The sequence below is a fragment of the Delphinus delphis genome, chromosome 7 (assembly GCF_949987515.2).
Source record: "Delphinus delphis chromosome 7, mDelDel1.2, whole genome shotgun sequence".
NCBI classification, from domain to species: domain Eukaryota; kingdom Metazoa; phylum Chordata; class Mammalia; order Artiodactyla; family Delphinidae; genus Delphinus; species Delphinus delphis.
This window is the reverse complement of record NC_082689.1, coordinates 83,280,557-83,300,405: the sequence shown is the minus strand read 5'-3', so window position 1 is coordinate 83,300,405 and position 19,849 is coordinate 83,280,557. Positions and strand designations below refer to the sequence as shown.

Sequence of the window (19,849 nt, the reverse complement as noted above, 5' to 3'; positions counted from 1 at the left end):
CATTCTTCATAAATCTGTCTCTCCTTCCTTTTTCCTTTGAACAAATAATTACTGTGCAACTCCTAGGTTCCAGGCATTGTGCTAGGTAGGCACCAGGGACATAGCGCCCAATAAGGCAGATGCAGTCCTTGAGAGGTGATGGACCTCTCGGGCATGCAAAAGCAGATATGAGAGAAAGACTTTATTTTTCATTCATTGCAACTGCATTAAGTGCTAGGAAGAAATAGATTATCTTAGGGGAAAGTTTATTTGGAAAACCTACCAAATTGGGGTAGTTAAGAAAAGGTCTTCAAAGAAAGCTCACATTTCAGCTGAGATTTACAGAATGGACAGCAATCAATGCAATAAACATCAAGCAGGAATTATCCCAGCTAGAAAGAACAAAGGCCCTAAGGTTCTTGCACTCCAAGTGCAAAGGCCCTGAGGTTGGAAAAGATATGAAGAAATGGAAGAAGGCCAATATGGCTAGAATGCAAAGAGGGAGTAGGATTTATCCAAGAAAAATGAGGCTGCAATACCTCCCTGAGAGTTGCTCTATTATTGCTATTAACGATAAAGAATGGATGCAGTAAGACAACAAGGATTGTAGCCCGGTGACTAATTCCAGCCGACTTCCACTTTCTTAGAATGATAAATGAGAACAGAGCCTTCAGATAGGACATCTCTGCATTTCCACATCCTTGACCAACCAATCCTGCGCAAAGTTACTGGGCCAGAAGTGGGTGGGGGTAGCTTTCAAATATATGTCTTCCCTCTTGATTTAGAAAACCTTGTTAATAGATTCTTTATAAAGAACCCATAGCAAAGAACTTAGATTCCTTCACTTGAACTTTCAAATTATTTTCATAAAAAATGGAAACAGTAGAAAGACGAAACTAGTAAGTCAGAGAATTATAAGGTAGAGACCCTTAAAAGAGAAGAAGCACTGCAAATTTTAAAATCCAAGCAAGTACTAGCCACCATAGAAATAAGCTTGTAACTCAGGCAAACTAAATTTGGTTAAAGGAAATACTTTTTTCTTAATGTGCTTCCTAGTAACCATTTATTTCTCTCACTTTTTAAAAACAAATTCCAGAGTTGCTCAATCTTTAAAAGTTTACAAATTAGCTTTGCAAAAATATGTGATGGAAAAGGCTTTGAAAATGTACAGAAAAGTGCCAATCATTAAAAGGACTCAGGGGCTTCCCTGGTGGTGCAGTGGTTGAGAATCTGCCTGCCAATGCAGGGGACACGGGTTCAAGCCCTGGTCCAAGAAGATCCCACATGCCGCGGATCAACTAAACCCGTGCACCACAACTACTGAAGCCCGTGCACCTAGAGCCCGTGCTCCTCAACAAGAGAAGCCACCGCAGTGAGAAGCCCTCACACAGGAACGAAGATCAGTCCCTGCTCGCCACAACTAGACAAAGCCCGTGCACAGCGGCAAAGACTCAACACAGTCAAAAAAAAGACTTAGTAAGAAAAGAATGTAAAGTAACCTAGTAATAATTTAAAAATAAAGGTCTCACCAATACAGAATGTCTTGTTAATACGAGTGATCCAAAAATTCATAAAATATACTCTGTTTACATATAGAAAGGATACTTTTTGAAAGATATAATTGCTTTTACATTGAAGTGGCCCTTGATAAATAATGTTCTACTTAGATATCTTTGAAAGCACAAACAAAAATTTTATAGCCATATATTTTATTACAGTGCATTGACATTGACATGTATGAAGAGTCATTCTTTACTTCATTATTTTGATCTTTTCCAGATAGAATATGCTTTTCAAGAGAGAGAAAATATAGTTAAGGCTAGTAATCCTGGCTCTCTGTTAAAAAAAAAAATGCTAACCTTACAAATAAAGTTTCTCCACCAACATTGTCTTTACATCATTTATAGCAATATTATATATGTGTATTTGTTGGGTTATATAAAAGTTGCAGATCAATGAAAACCCAAACTGATAACAGTATCTTTCTCTTGTGTGGGGAGGACTGAGAAAGGATGGAGATACTCTGCTCTGGAAACTGCCCTCCTGTGATATCCTTAGCCTGCATGTAATTCCAAGCATATTTGGATAAATCAGGGTCTAGTCATCCAGATGAATACCCAGGTTACAGCAAACACTAACACCTAATTTATAGCTATGCACAGAGCAACCAGCAATACAGTTATCTGATTTTTGTTCACCTCTCTTTCTGTAAGACCTTGCTAGTGTTCATGTACATATGAAACGTGAGATGCAGAGGTTAGACCATGGAGATTCAGGTTTGATGAAAAGAGAGGAGAAAGGAGGAAGGGGAAAGCCAAAGCAAAAAAGGGAGGAATGGAAAGGGGCAAAGGGATGAATAAATTATGGCTAGAAAGACAATGATAAAATATAGCCATGAGGAAGATAAGAAAATGAAGAGAGGAAAGTGCGGGGAAATGAAATATAGCTGTTGAATCCGAAGTTCAATTAAATGTATTTCAATGAATAGTCTTCCATTGTCTTCTAGCTCCAAATTAGTCAAATTCACAATAATTTAACTAAGGAGTGAGGTAATATGGAGTTTAATAAGTTTTACATATTTTGACCGTAACATCACTTTCAAAGGTAGCATCTAAGCAAGTGACATTGTTTATAATATTCAGAAATAATATAATTCATACTCACATATATCATTTAAAATGTACTCTAGTTCTTTTTTAAAAAATTACGGTTGCAATAGAAATATTCAAGATAATGTCATTTTTCCACACCTCATCCTTCTCGGATTCTTTCTCCCTATGCTAAGTGGTTTTTTATTGAACCTATCTTTTCATAACATTTGTATCTGGAAATCTAGTTGCCTCTTCCAGTTACATTAAAAAAAAAACTTTTCGTTTAAGAAAATATTTTATCCCAAGTTTTAAGAATAGATTCCAGATTTTAACTAAAGTAATCATTCCTGAGCTCTGTGATATAAATGAAATTCTTTTCCTCCTAAGTTGAAAAGGATCAGCAGTTAGACAAAAAACAAAACCAAAAACAGGTTCAAACTACAAATGTGGACTTCAGTTTCTCACAATGTTATTTGACTACACTCTGAGGGATGTGTCTCTTACTATAAATTTAAAAGACAATGTGGGATATTTTATTTTCTGGGTAAGAATTCCTAAGAAAATCAAAAACAAGTTATAACTTGCTACATTGTGATAAATATGTGAGTCAAGTTCAGCATCCTCTTAGCTTCCACCCACCCTCATCAACTTCCAAATGCACGTGCCACTGGCAAAGTCCCTCCATGGCCGCTATTATGTGTTCCCTATAATTTAATATCTTTTGTACACTGGTTAGACACTGCTTGACACAAATATCTATACATAGTCTATGGAAGAGATCACAGAATTCAGGGTCAAGCTGCTAATACTACTAAGTACTGCTAATCACTCTGAATATAAAGGTCTTAATTCTGGATTCTAATCCATTGCCAGAATCAATTATTCTGGGAACGAGTCTCAGAGATATTCTAATAGCACTGCAGTTATGTGAATAGTCCTGAAGTCCACAGGAGTCACATACTTCTGTTTTACTTTTCAAAAATATGTGTAAAATTCAATATATATTGTTCATATAAATTCATATATATTTATGAATATTTACAATTCAGTATACATTTAAAATCACTTCTGAAAGAGAGATGACTTTGATGGTTGCAGGATACACTTTTCCTGCAACTGATACGTATTAAATCATTATAAATGACTTTTATTCTAGGATAGGGTGCACTTTGTCTTATAACATTTATTGCTAATTTAATTCTTCACATCCCACTCATTAAATATCATTTGTAGCATAAAACACTAGGGGTTTTAGGGAATATAAAGTAAGCTCTTTTTATCTTCAAATTCAACATAAAGTAATTGGGTAAACAAGACGTCTGTGAGCTATTTCAGCTATAATATGTATTCATTCATCCAATAACATTTATTCAGTTATGACTATCTTTTGTATGCTGTTAGATGCTAAGGACAAATACAGAGATAGGTAATATTTACTAAATGGTACTGTGCATGCGTGTTACATGATTTCATTTATCTACTTCTGACAACCACCCTATGAGAGAGGTACAATTTTATATTCCACTTTTTTGTAAATCAGAAAATAAGGCACACGATGGTGAAATGCCTAGGCCTGAATCCCCTAGGCAGTAAATACTGAATCTTGGATTCAAACTCAGGAAGTCTTTTTTCAAAATCTACACCTTTAGCGGCTATATATTATTGCCCCCCAAATACAAATAAAAGGGGCGCAATAGCATGCGTTCAAATTTACAACCTTGTTGGAACACTGTATCTGCAAATATAAACAAATTTACGCCTACTGCAGATAGGAAGTGAACAATTTCAGAACAGCATAAACACAACTGAATTAGAGAATGAAGTATAGTACAGATGGCCCATGGATTCCTTCAGAGCTTGAAAACTATTTCTGGTAGTAAAAACTTGAATTTGGAAGGAAACACCTAAATGTCTAATTTGAAAGGACAAAATTGCCCCCAAAGTCAAGTAGAGGGACAGCATGGTCTGGAAGCTACCCTGCACATCCAACAACACTGACTGGGATTGCACCCGGTAGAGCAAACTTCCTGGGCTGAAAATGAATACTTACACCCACCAAATTAACTAAATTTACTATTCCTTATTCCTTACTCATTAAACCCTGAGTTGTTGTTTTTAATGGCAAAGCTCATCACAATTCAAGGACATATACACTAATCACTAGTGAAATATAAATGGATAAATCATGCAAGACTTACTTAGAGAGTAACATTCTAAACTTGGTGTCTTCAGTAAAGCATTAACTTTGATTTACTAATATAGTCATCTCATGTTAATTGAACAGTACTATTAGGTATATAAAAGATATGAGTTAATTATATGTCACTTAAAATAATTATATTGAGGATACACAATAATGGATTCACTACTGTCTTATAGCAGGTATTATTAATGCATCCTGAAGTCAAGGCCATTTGCAGTGACAACTGTTTGTGGAAAGTTCCAATGCAGAAAAGGAGTTATGATCTGAGATCATTCAACATTCCTTTTCCCTCAGTGAGTCAAAGGTTCAACTTCATGTTTGTGAATCTCCTCTCTTTCTCTAGCCTTTTATAATCTTTCTATTATATGGAATAACTTTTACTTTACTTTATATTCAAGTGTTTCATGTACTTTGAGATATTTCCATCTACTACCTTTAACATAGAAAAACAAATACTAGATCTTAAGGATCCACTCGTTTATGCTTTGGAAAAGGAAGTTATAGATTTCTGGCATAGCCGGGGAGAAGCCATTCTGTGGTAGGGCAGCTAAGCAATCAAATTTATTATGTCATGACACCTTTTGAACCCCAGGACTCAAACTGAAATTTTCCCCAATAATGATTTGTTATAATTTGCAGCTACTAAAAATCATATTATAAAATAATATTTGAGAAAAAGTACACTATAAAAGAGTATATATATTTTACTAAGACACTGTATACATATATACGAAAAATTACCAAAAACTCATATGCCAAACATTACCAATTATTAGATTTTCATATCAGATTTACTAACAGTAACTTTCTTTCCCAGCTTGGTCCTTTAGTATTTTAAAATATTTTGTATTCAGTATGAGATACACTTACATTTCACTACAACATTATTCTTAAAAACCTATTTAGTTCTCATTTATTTGCATTATTTGTTATGCACTGTATGTAGAATTATTGAGTTGCAGTCTCTGACTTATTCATTCCTTCAGACTGTCCTCCACCACAGTGAGCTAATATCAAGGTGCTGTCAGCAGGGTTTTTCTAACTACAGGGGGGAATCCATCCATTTAGTGGTCAATTTTTTGTGAAACTTTTTTTTGTTTTACATGTATGAAAATATGTTGGTGTGCATGGTAAGATGTATTTCTTACTATGTGACTAGGTCAGGAAAGTTTGAAAACTACTGCACTAAAACAACCTATGTAAACAGAGGAAGAAACATAAGTACAAAGGGATTAAAACAGTTTGCTCTAGAGTTCACCTAAGCAGGAAGTGGCAGCAACAGGAGCAATATCATGTATGACTGTCAAGTGTTTATCTTAATCATGCTGCCATAGGGTGCATTATATAAATCAAAGAATGGCAGCTAGCTACAATAACTGTACCCCGTATTTCAGAACTTTTTATGCTTATCACTCAGCAGCATTCCTTAATGTGGCAAATATGGAGCGCTCTAGAAGGAAAATATAATTATTTACATAATTAACTTGATTACTTTAACACTGTTTCTAGTCCCTATAAAAAACAATGACACCAAAAAAATCTACGCTTTGCCTCCATTAGTATCAATTAGTAATATAGTCATTTCTCAATTATATCATTGCCTACCATGCATGTATCCAATAATCTAAAATTAAAACCCAGTACGCTGTGCCATTCTCATTAAATGCCTTACATCTAATCTGTTGCACTTGAGCTAGTGAAGGATATTGTTTTGGAAAGGTAATTAGCAATATTATTCCTTACAACATTCTATCTGCTACAGTAGAGAGTTTTAGAAGAAACCAGCATATATCCTAATTGAACTATCCATTTGACATAAGCATTCACACTGATACTGTTAATTATTATCTGCTTTAACTGGTCAATTAAAACTGTAAAAAGGACGGCCTGTGTGAAAGTAGTGTTTTAAAAATGTTGTCTCCTCATCATTTAACTCCAATAACTTAATAGTATCACTTTCACCAAGTGAATCAAATGTTTCAAATGCACATATCTTTCTTAAAATATTAAAAAAAAAACAAGTAATAGTCTGTGTCATATGGTGACAAGTACAGTTCAAAGTGCTATTATCACTGTTCTCATGGTGATAATTAATCCTTTAGTCATTATCATAATGAGAAACCATGTTCAGAAAATGCTGATTGAAAAATTCAGATATCAAACACAAGTCACTCATTGCCTATCAGCTAAATTGATTCTTACACTTATGGCAGATTAGCACAGAGCCTTCTAAATAATTTATCTAGCCCACTCCAAATTTTTCTAGCCTTCTTATGTTTCACTTCATGATTTTTTAAGTGGGTTGCTCTAACATGAAGCACCAGAATTACACTTTTATTTCTTAATTTATGATGGAACTTTCATCCTAATCAGAATCATTTCCTGATTTTGTTTTTAACATTGTCTATACATCATCCCTTAACTGAAATAATTGGAATAAGTTTGCAACTACCTATGGTCAATTAAGTCTGAAAAGTTTCAAATTTTTAAGTATAACTTCAAAAGAACCAGTAGTCATTTTCACATTGCCCGATGAAAACCACAAGCAAACTTAATATTTCAAAGGAATCTAACTCCGACTTCATCTAGAAGGATACAGATATAGAAAAAGATGCTGGTTTTTTTCCCCAACACGCAGAAACTCTAAGCACTACACATTATTAAGTGTGAAATAGTTTTAAATGAATGTTGATTTTTATCTCAAATTTCAGTCCTACATAGACCCCCGGACATTTCCATGAAGATGAACTGTAATAGCCTGAGGATACACTCAACTGCCCCAGTTATATCTTAATCCTGCTTGCCCTCTTACCTCACTTTCCCCAGTATTTCTCAATTTCGAAACGTGAGTGTTATATTGAAATCCATTTTTTGTCCTTGGCAATCACACCCAACTGGCCACACACACATGGCTTCTCCAGCTTCAGTCATGTGTGTTAAGACCACACACATACAACCAGTAATCAGGTTACACTGCAGCATCCCTTGACACATTTGTCTAAGATCCCACTGAGTCATGGGTAGCATCACAGAATAAGAAACAGAGAAAGAGTGTGGATTCAGAGTGCAGCACTAAAAAGAATAAAATATGGGAGGCTTGGAGCGAGGGGTAGGCATATTCATAACACAAAATTGCAAACTTCCTCAAAGGTGATCGTACATAAGCTTAACTACACAAATATCAATACTATTATACCAACAGGACCATTCTAAAGAGAAAAGAAAAATTAAAAGAAAAAAGGAGGAAAGGTAAAAAATAAAATCAAATCATTGGTTCAGTTATACTCCCTGAGCCAATGAGAAACAAAAATTCTATGGTGTTTGACTGATAGTTCCAGCATCAGGAATCAGAGCAGCATAAATCATTGTTGGAAGATTTCATATTCTTAAGCTTACAATCCTTTAAAGATCTCTGCATGTTAACCAATATTATAATCATACTACACCAGAATGACGGCAATATCACCAGTTCAGGCAAAGCATCATTCATAGGAATTAAGGATTGAGATCATTGCTTCTCTCTGAGCCATTTCTCTAGGAAGACTTTTACAATTCAAAGACTTGTTCAATATGCCTGTTTATTATCACAATCTAATAGTGTTCTGTGTCAGCTTGTGGATTAAGACTGTTACAAATTGCATTTAGATCTTTAATCAAGCTGCCTAGATTATTGATTACTTAATAGTAAAACCTATTTCCTTACTTACCTGGGATATTTAAAATCAAGTTTGATAATGGCTATTGCTCTCTCAAATATGCTTACACATCAATGCTGACCAACCATACAACTGGAATTTCGAATTTGTGGAAATAAGAACTTGAGAGGGGTTCTCTCCAAGTTAATAGTAACTTTTCATATTCGAAAGATTCCTTAGTTCTCTATGCTAGCTGTCTTTTGCATGTAGCCATATATTAACATGGGACAATTTTGACAGTCCTTTGGCAAGGCAATTGGGAACTGGCCATTCTATCTCTTAGGTCAATAAATTCTGCCCAAAACATCCTGTCAAATTCAGCTAATGGATACGCAGAATATTTAGAGTTGAGAAGACTGTCAAACTGGACAGCTGGGGAATCATCACGTACGACTATCATAACCAATCAAAAGTCTGGAAGTGGGGCTCGAATTATTGGCTGCTATTATTTAGATGACTATCTTCCTCTGCTATTAAAAATATACAGACCGCATTTCTGTTCTTCATCCAAACAATGTCTTGCTCACCTCTGGACGTTTTCACAGGCTATTCCCTAAGCTGACAATATCTAATACCCTTTTGCTTTTATTTGCTCCTTTTCCTTCCAGTGATTTCCCATTACCTATTTGATTTGATTTTCTTTTAAAACATTATACCCCATATTTCGGAAGGGCATGGACACGCTTAGTACACTCTCACAGAGAGTCAGTGAAATTCTCCTAATAGCTCTTAGTGTAAGCAAAAAATAATAAACAGTTTGCCAGAATGATCATAATTCGCACAAATAAGTAGGTGAGTTGATGTTCATATAGTGCTTTTACTATTCTTCTTTCTATTCTGCTCTCTTCCTTTCCATTTCTTTCTTAGTCCTCTCCCTTCTAAATTAGCCCTAAAACCTCTAGGTGCGGCAGAACAACTTACTGGTGAGTGGATGGAGAAGGGATATGTGGGTAGTGGTTCAGAACAGGTTGTGAGTGCCTAAGCAGAGTAAGGAAGGCATCCCCATGGAAGGGCAGTCTAATCGGAGATGCCAAATATCAAGGAGGGTAGACTTACAGAACATAAGCCCATCATTGAATATTGGAGGCCAAGCTGTGTCAACAGGGAGTCCATGCCAGGGAACGAGTACAGTGCAGACAGTAGTTTGTGTACCTACAGTGGTTTTATCAAATAAGTATATTTGAGGATAACGGGAGGTGGTTTTCTCATTGTAGAACTGATTTCCAAATATGGGAAAGTAAAAAAACTAGAATAAACCCTGTGGTAATAGATTGGAATTGGAGTTGTTGGTGGGAATACGCACTTACACATATACACGTGCACACATACATATATATGCCATATATATATATATATGTATATATATATATGCATATATATATATAGTTATATGTTGAAAATATAGATGTAAATCTAAGAGATATATATTGGATATAGATCAGTGATAGATATCAACATAGTATATGTGAAGCACATACAGAAACATTCTCTAGCTTCCTCCACTGAAGGATCTGAGAGCAGTGATACCCCAACAGCAACAAGGAATTAGAGAGAAACTGGACCTTGGCTTCTAAATATCACTCACTATTGACAAAATAAACACTTTTTGCACCACTGAAAAAAGCCCCTTGGAGAAAGGGCTGTTTCCAGTACTGGAGCAGGGAAAGTGTGAGATAAGCCAAGAAATCTTAGTCTGCCCAAAATAACAAACAAAAAAGAAGCACTCAGATAATGATGGGACACAGTAACTAGCTTGAAGAGCTCCCACTAGACAAGTGAAGGTAAGTGATAGTGGTTGATTAGAAGCCGTTGAATAAAATAGAAAATCATGAGTCCAAACACATATGAATAAAGGAACAAACAAATAAATAAGGAGCATATTACATACTTTGAAGTACTTTCTCCACAAAACTTTTTTTTTTTAATTCCAAAGGTAAAAATGGTGAGGAGGATTTGCAAGATTTGTAAAGACTCCTCTGAATAATTGTGCAAAATCAATGGTGAAATGTATGATGTATGCTTACTTCAGGAATTCTGACAACACTACTTTGGTAAAGCCATAAAATGAATAGCGTAAGTAACTGAACAAAAAAAAAGTGATCTACTCAATAGAATGTAGTGAGAAAACACAGCACTGATACTTTGATATTCCTTTCAGTGTTATATAATCATGAAAGCCAATCCAAATTGAAAAACATTCTGCAAAATAACTAGCCTGTAATCTTCAAAGGTCATGAAGGTCAAGGGTTGATGAACTGTTTTAGGCTGAAGGAGGAGACTAAGGAAATATAATAACTATGTTTCTTGACGCTGACCTGGATCCTCTGAGAATTAAATGGCAATGATATATCAATGTTAAGTTCCTGATTTTGATGGTTGTATTGGTCATGTAGGAAACAAATACTAAAACATTTAGGGGTGAAGAGACACCAGGGCAGCAATGTACACTCAACTGGCACAGGAAACAACCAAAAAGTTATGTGTACCATACTTGCAACTTTTCTGTAAGTTTGTGATTAAATAATTAAATAAATAATTAAAAATTTTGTTAGGGAACTGAAGATAATCAAGCACTGATTATACTATACCAGTTTCCTAGCACTACTCAGTCTTGTATGTGCCACTGCAAATTCGCTTACCACACTGCACTGAAAAAATGTGTGTAAGTGATTGTTCTCCTGTGATCTACTCTATGTTATATATTTATGGCTCCACTGCTTAAAAGAGTTGATAGCTATGGTTTAGTAGATCATGTTTTGATCATAGTCGGATTATAAATAATCAGCCTTGGTTTGTATTCTTTTTTCCATAAAAGAGAAAAGTTTTGACATGTATTAAAGAACATAGAGAAATGGGAAGCAAGTCTCAGTGCAGAACACAAAACATATGCATTCCACCAATGCACAGAGTAACTGCACTGGTTTCTTAGAATTATTCAGAGAATTCTATCCAAATCTTGCAAGTTCTCTGTGACATTTTCTAGAAAATAGGTGGATAAATCATTTAAAATTATTTCTTAAAAAGGAGTCAAATGTAATAAACGAATCCCCCAAACTTGTAAACTATGCTGACAATTTTCTAAGAAGCTTGTTTTAGTTGCACCGTACTGATCAGGTAATGTTTCCACTCTATTCTTCTTTTTGCTAACTGGCAATCTCTAAGATTCCTAACTTTACTGTTTATGGTTCTTTCCCTTGTTAATCTTGTTCAAAACTCTGATGCAACTGGGGCTCAAATTGACTAGAACTCATATACACAGGAAAAAAATATTAATTTGCCTTTGGGACATGAAATAATCTTATGGTATAACTTTAATACAAAATTTTAATAGCTAGCTGCATTATGTATCCTTCTTCAAATAAAAATATAGTCAAATAAATATATATATATATATCATGTTTTATATAAATACTATATATGAAATGTCAAAACATGCTGAGGGTAGGATAACTTTCTCTGCTTCCTATTACATTTCTCAACTTGCAATGAGTTAAATAATATGGTTTGATAGGTTCAAGAATGGAACGTTTTCTGTCTTGTATGCCTGTTGCTTATTTTAAGTTAAACGTCTTTAATATCCTGATTTTCTCACTGCAACTGCAGTGGGTTGAGGAAAGATTTACAAGCTTAAAACTATATTCAAGTCTAATTTTGAGTTCAGTTTCAGTTGCCTCCAGCCCCACCCCTACCTCCTGCATTATCTCTTCTCGTTTCCATGGACTATTTTATTCTAAGATACTGTGTAATATTAAATTACAATAATAGCAATCAAAGTCATGGGGAGCAAAGGATTTTCGATTGCAGCCCATGCTTGGCTTTCAATAGCCGGCAGAAAGAAAGCCTGAAAAGCTCAACGATTCAGAGAACTTGCCAGCAGACCCCATTGTCCTTTCAGTTTCTAATGACACTGAAGTACTTCCATGATTAAAATTTAAAGGCTTCCCAGTAACCAAGTAATTTGCCCAGAACTCCTTATCTAGCACTCACCAAGAAGACTATGATTTTAATATACTATTAATCAAGCTCCAGCCAAGTTTACCACTGATACTTTCAATTACAGAGAGACTAGCTTCATCGCTCTCAGTATGTATGGATGAGGGGAATTTTTTTTTTTCTGATTAGTCAGTTATTCAGCAATGAAATAAACAGCCAACTTGGTTTAGACACACATTACTAACACATTGGTTGTAGATTTGCCAACAACAAACCAAAACACTGTAAACTATTTTAAACTATTAATCATTTCTAAGAATGATTACAAGTCTGAATCCCTTGGTGTTCACTGTTAACAATGAGTTATTAGTATTTTAAAACCTACACTCATTAAGAAACATGCTGAAATATGCTTTACAATAGAAAACTCAACTAAGGAACTTATTTCAAGAAAATAATGATGGATATATGCAAATATTTCTGTTTCAGTGTTGTTCATAACACCAAATATTTAGAGCAACATAAATATTTAAATAGAAAATTGATTATATAAATTATGGATCATCCCCCCCAAAAACTGAATAATATAAAAATACGCTTAAAAAACTTTTTCTTAATAATATGAGAAATATTTTTATTATATTTAGTGGAAAAAAAGCTGGTTTATTTTGTTAAAATATATGCAAGTACCAAAAACACAAACAAAAAACCTATAAGTATAATCATTTACATATGACCAGTCCTTATCTTTTGATGATTATGAATCATGATTATTTCTTTAATTCTGCATTCTCAACATCAAATACACATTGCTTTGTAGCCAGATAAATGACATTAATTCATCTCATTTTGCAGTTAAGAATGCACCTATGTAGCCAAGGAAAAATGGAAATATGTTGTCCTATCTTTTTTTCCTTCAATGTTTGTATAGTATCATAATGACCATTACACTAAACCACATAATTCCTTACAAAAATAATATCTGGATAGCTATTGTATAATAGTTGATGTTTGTGACAATAATGTAGACTCTGCGTACATGTGGCTTAGTGAATGGTGAAGATGATCACCAAGTTACCTTGGTAAATTCAATAAAAAACAATCGTAAAATTTTTGATTTTTTTTTCATTCAATTTTTGATTTGCTACATGGGAGAATTATTTTTTAATAAAATTAAAGCCAAGGAATTTTACTATATGTCTTACATAAAATATAGGATAACTCTATACAGTAAGTAACTACATGGCAGTACTATTTGCGAGTGAAAATAAGATGAAATTAAAAATTGGCTGAACCTGCATAGATTGAGTTAGAAAATTTGATAATTATACATTATCTTATATTTTGTTATAATATAAATTAAATTTTGATTATTTATACTGACAATGATCCATACAATAATAAGAGAGAAAAATAAATGTTCTGAAAAGGGTTTTAGCCAAAGAAATGAGCAACATCTAATTCTGGAGTCATATGATCTTATTATTTTTATGCTAAGTTGGAAAAACAGTAGTGTAATTACAAAATCAGGATTTTATAGGGAGAAGTTATTCATTAGTATGTTACTGATAATAGCTTGTATTTGTATAAGATTTTACAAAGGGCTTTTAAACAAATCATTGCAAATAAATCGCAGAAAATAATCACTGAACTTTATATTGATAACCATTTTACAGATGAGAAAATTGTTCATCAGGGAGTATGTGAGAAAATGTTCAACTTTAATAATGAGAGGCAAGCAAATAAAAACACGCTACTTTTAATTTTAACCTACAATATTAAAGATTTATTTTGTTATTGTTTTGATGATAATATCTGATACTGTTAGAGATGTGGTAATCTAAGTTTTCTCATATATCTAAGGAAAAGCACAACCATTTTGGAAAGTAACGAAGCATAGTGTATCAAATTTCAATGTATTCATACCATTTAAGTAAATAACACCACTTCTGAAAATCAGGCCTAAAGAATTCAACTGAAATACAGGAAGGGTTGATGAGTAAAGATGTCCACTGCTTTATTATTTATAACTGAAAGAAAAGGATACAACTTAATATGTAGTAACATCAAAATGAGCAATTAAATTTTAAAACCATAAATTTATTAAAATTATATTAATAGTGATTTTTAATAGTGAGCCCATTCTTCATGTTACGTAAGATTTTACTACTTACAGCATGGTGATGCTTTTAAAAATATGTAGAACAAAGTTGGAATAAGATGAATAACTTAACTGTAGTTATTCTGCAAAAGTGATATTGCAGGTGATTTTTACAATACTTCTTTGTTGTAGTTTTTAGGTTTTCAACGGTGGGAAAATGTTTTTTTAAACAGGAAACATAAAATTGATTGTGTTTTAAAACTGTAAATTACCTAAATATTCACTGAATTTACTTTACATGGAGCTTGATTTGGCACTATTTACTCCAAAGCAATTTACTTACAAGATGACTGAGACCAACAAAGAGTTTAAGTAAGATTTTCTATAAATGATAATTTAAAATACTTCAAATATTTGATTTAATTTTTCCATAAATGTTAGGTTTATAGAAATCATATTTGGAAATTTTTAAATTTTACCATGGAGCGAAAAACTGAAAAACAATCATTTTGCAGTTTTAGACATTCATGATGCTTTTAATCTATATGACTACAATGATTTATTACCCAGGTGTGACCAGTAACTTGGATTTTAGAAATATTCTGCAGTAGAGGATTCATTAGTCCTATAGCAGGTAGACTCACTTTTAAGATCTATTTAGGCTGCGACAGGCACCTAAATTTCAAAACTATAGTCTGAGGTTAATAATTTTCTTCCATAATTAAATAATAAGAAGGAAATAGAATGACACATTTTAAACAAATATAAATACACTTTTCATGTGAGCATATATACATGTATTTAAAACATGTAAATGCATAATTGTCAATATTCCTTAACACTAAGGAAACACCATGAAAGATTTCTTGGACTTTTCTAATGAATTCTATACAAAGTAAAGAAAGACTTATTTTGCTGTGAGCTTTTGTTTGACATTATAACAATGTACAAACACCTGTATATAATAGTAGATGAAAAATCCTTAGTTCTAGTGATTAAAAATGTCCAAAAAATAGATTGGAATTAAACTGAAAACATAAAATCACAGATAGTTTGGGCCACTTCTAAGGAAAAAAATTGCAAATTTTACATTTTTTAGTTTTGTTCCTTTAAGATACTGGTAACTTTACCTGAACACCAAAAAATAGATCTCTGTCATTTCTCAGGTGATTTAATTATGTATCCTACACTTAAAGTCTCTTTTATCCAGATCTTCCTTTAAAATGTAATAACTAGCTATTTAACTATTTAAAAATATTCTCCATCTCTAACTTCTTAGAAAGTTAGAAGATTATCAGAAGCTACCAAAAGAGGCTACAAATGTGTTTTATATCTACCTTATATAACAAATAAATAATTACACAAATGTGAACACAAATATTAACTAAGTAGGAATGAGGACCTGTGACCTGAAAATCATGATAATTTAGTTCTATTTTTTCTATTTCATAATGAAAACTCCTTTCGTATTTTACATATGTACCTGATTAAGACATATTCAAGCTCTATATTTCACAAAAAATTTGAATCCCCCTATGAACTGAACCTTTACCAGTATGCAGATTTACTCTTCACGAAGGGGAATTCTCAAGTTTTAGAGTGCTAAGTAAATCTTACAATAGAATATTTAGGCAATTGTCTACAGTCTAAAATAACATTGAGCTTCACTCTGTATTACCTTCCCCAAAATGCACAGCATTAACCAATTCTTTTCTGTCAACTAGCAATTTTTGGCAGATCCCTTTTGCATGATTCATGAAGGACCAGTAAAAGGCTAATTGTTCAAATTAATTTGCGTAAATGACTAAGCAAGAGATAACAAAATTACATCTGCACTTGTTTGGCAAAGATTCAATAGCAGAGGCCCTGTACTGCCAGCTGCTTCCAGACAACACTCTTGCAGAAATTAAAAGCTACAAATATTAATTAATACACTTTTTTGGTACGTTAATTTGCACTGAAAGGTTCCGGAGTGCAAAACTGCTGAGAAGATGAACCATGATAATTAGAATTAATGGGATGGATGCATGTTTTTTGCAGCTGAAGTTTTAAAAACCCATGAATGGAACTGGGAACTTGAAACTGACATTCCCATAAATCTCTATGATAATGCAGCTATTAGTATTAGAAGGATTAAGTACTATGGCTCCAGAGTTATCCATCACATGACATGTTATATCCCATCTGTCATTGCAGTAGCTAAGACATGATAGCTGTCCTTGAGGAAGCTGTATGAAAAGCTTTGGGAATTCAAGGAATTGTAGTGATGACTGTCAGACTACAAAATGAATAGCTCAAATCTCTGACTTCCAAACAAATAATAGCTGGCACTCTGTATTTGTCAGCTTAGTACTTTGCAAATACCCTAACCCTCATATCTATACTTAAGTTTAGTTAGGCAATCTGAATTATAGATAGGTCAGATGGGAAAAAAGAGTAGTAAAATATCACATATTTTATCTTTAATTCATGTATAACTTTAGGAGTGAGTTCCCTGTAGAATAGTTTTTACTGATTGCATTATTAATTATACATAGAACAAACTAGGAAAATCTTACTGTTGACATACTAGTAAATATGCTGAAATGATGCAAAGTACTAAGAAGGGAAAATTCAATGCTAAGTCAAACACTGGGTCTTCAGTTTTATCTATTGATTTAAAAATTTTATAGTTCAATAGCTGGCAATAAAAAATAGAATATCACTTTCAACATGGAACTTCACGAATAGTGCTAATGTATGCTACACAACTAGACATACAAATGGAGAAATTTACTTTTTTGCTTAAAAAATACAAAAATGGAATTTACATTGCTTACAGAATAAATGCAACACAAATTAAAGGACATAGCATCTCAAAGCTAGGAACTAATTGTTTTACAGTAGTCTACTTTGGCACTTTCTAGGAATGCTGTAACCATCTTGGAGTTCTGCATTTAATGAGAGGTTATGGGTAAATAAAAAGGAGTTTTAAGATTTAAATATATATAGTATTTAGAAAATAAGATGCTTTAAACCAGGCTGACCTTCTGCACATGGGTGAAGGGAAAATTCTAGATCTAAGAAAATCTATCCTCATTGATATCCAGAATTATACTCTAACATGTTTATTCATTTTATTGTGTGATTTTTAATGCATATTCCTTGGATAGCTTTCCCAGATATTGTCTTTCTCTAAAATTTTGTGGAAAATTGTATTATTTTTTTCTTCCTCAAGAAATGCCTGATTGTATTATTATACTATATTCTCAATGGCGTTAAGACCCAAGTTTAAACTCAAGGCTTTGATCTCTTTTATAGTGGATATAATATAAGCATTGCCAGAAAAGCAGTACTTGAAATTGCAAACAGTCATTTACTGTTCTTGGAAAGAGATTTCTATCCTTCCTTGATAACAGTGTACAAGGGGACACTGATGTAATTTCAGGCAGACAGAAAGAAATGTCCAGAAGTGGAGAACAAGGATGCAGAATCAGAAGCCTGAGAACCCTTGGGTAAAAACTGCCTAGCTTAGAGCTGTGCTCAGGTCTTGTGTTTCTTTTGAAGAATGATAAAGAACACAAGTAATTTACTCAGGGGATAAAAAGGTCATGCAGTAATGTAATAGTTTTAAGCATTTGGTAACTCACTGTCATAAAGAGACTATATATTTGACTTTATAGAGAATGTCTTAATGACAGGTTGATGAAGCCTGATGAAACAGCTCCAAGTATGGAATCAGAGAATGTTGTTCAGAGGATAGAGTAAAATTCAGTCGTTTGCCTGCTCCAAATCACAATAAAAACATTTCAAATATTTTTTTCCCCAACAGAGGAGTTTATAACTGTAAAGACAGTTTATTCAGATATATTAGATAATCTGTTTTGTAAATTATTTAAATGAGCAGCTAATAGGCAGAATAAAAGCTTTTTTTGTTAGAATGGAGAAGGCACATGCCAAGGTGTTTATCTACTTAACTGGTGTAATCTATGCAATAGATGCATAACTATTTTCTATAAAAATAGTTTTTATAAGTCTTTTAGTAGTTAACTTCTTAAAATTGTTAAAATGTGTGCTGTTTTCTAATTTCAGAATCAAATGTATATTTTAAAAATACTTCATTAATTTATCATTTTTGTGTAAAGTTAAGATGCATCTCTACCTTTAATACTCATAGTTGATTTGAGCCCATTAACGTACTTGTCAGAGTAGTTCAAACATTTCATCAGAGGGCACACAACATTTTCTTCAGTCGGTAATGAGTCTCTACACATATATGTAACTCTAGAACTACATAGGCTCTACTATTTTGCAGATGCCAGCTTAGCACCGTGCCTGATACAGAATAAGCTGTTGTTTTATTAGGGTAGAATTATTGATGCTTGTCTAAACATGACATTGCCTGGAAAAATGTTAGTTATTTCTATTACTACCTAAAGTAAGTTAATATATCAGGAAACAGCACGTATCACATGCAACAATAACCCAATTTGAAGAGATGCCTAGGACACAGAAAAGTACACACAAATATACAAAGAAAGCAAGTACCATGTCGATAATTTATTTTCTTTGGGCAAAGTGACCAAAGTTGAGAGAAAATATCTCTACCGCAAAATAAACATAATTAAAAAAATTAAGGTCAGTATTTTTTAAATGATCAAATTCCTATTATCAGTATTCAATTTCTATTTTACTTTTAATGCCCCATGAAAAAACAATTCATAAGTAAAACCAAGGAGACTTTTCTCACAAAAATCTTAAGGGGGTAAAACAGTTTTCCTGAATCCATGTTTTCATATTACAATTTCATAAATAAAACAAAACACATATACACAGCTTTACCCCACTTGGAAGCTCAGAGGCACACAGGTAAAGGGCAAGAAGGTTCGACACTAAGCTACTTGGGTTCCTTCTTTTCCTTTGTTTTTTTCCTTTCCTGCTCATGAGCTGAGTCCTCTGCTTGCAGGCAGCAGGAGAATGCCTGTCATCTAAGAAAAATATTGAACACCCAGGAAGTTATGTGTCATCCTTGCACAAGGGGCCATGCTAATTTTCTCTATATCATTAGAAATTGGACATTTGTAACTGAGGGGTCAGGTTCTAAACATCTTTAAAACTGAGTCAATTTAACTACAGTAATTTAAAGAGAATATCTATGAAAGCTTCTAGTTCCTGTTCCCGGATCTGGATTCTTGGTTGTTCATCTACTTCTTGGATCTACAACCTAGCTGGAGTTGTTTTTTCTTGGTTTGTTTTTATTTATATTTTCATTTACTTGTAATTCTAAGAAACTTAACTAATACTTACAGTACTATATTCCCTGGGGTCAGCAACATAAAGGGACCACCCCTGCACCCCCGGGTTAAAA

The 19,849-nt window shown here is 33.3% G+C and overlaps 1 non-coding gene across 1 annotated transcript; it reads right to left on the bottom strand.

Moving 5' to 3' along the window:
* Positions 1-19,474: 19,474 nt before the first annotated feature.
* Positions 19,475-19,578, bottom strand: LOC132428869 (U6 spliceosomal RNA). Its single transcript, XR_009520254.1, has one exon. It is a non-coding gene; the product is annotated as a U6 spliceosomal RNA (small nuclear RNA).
* Between the last annotated feature and the right edge of the window lie 271 nt (positions 19,579-19,849).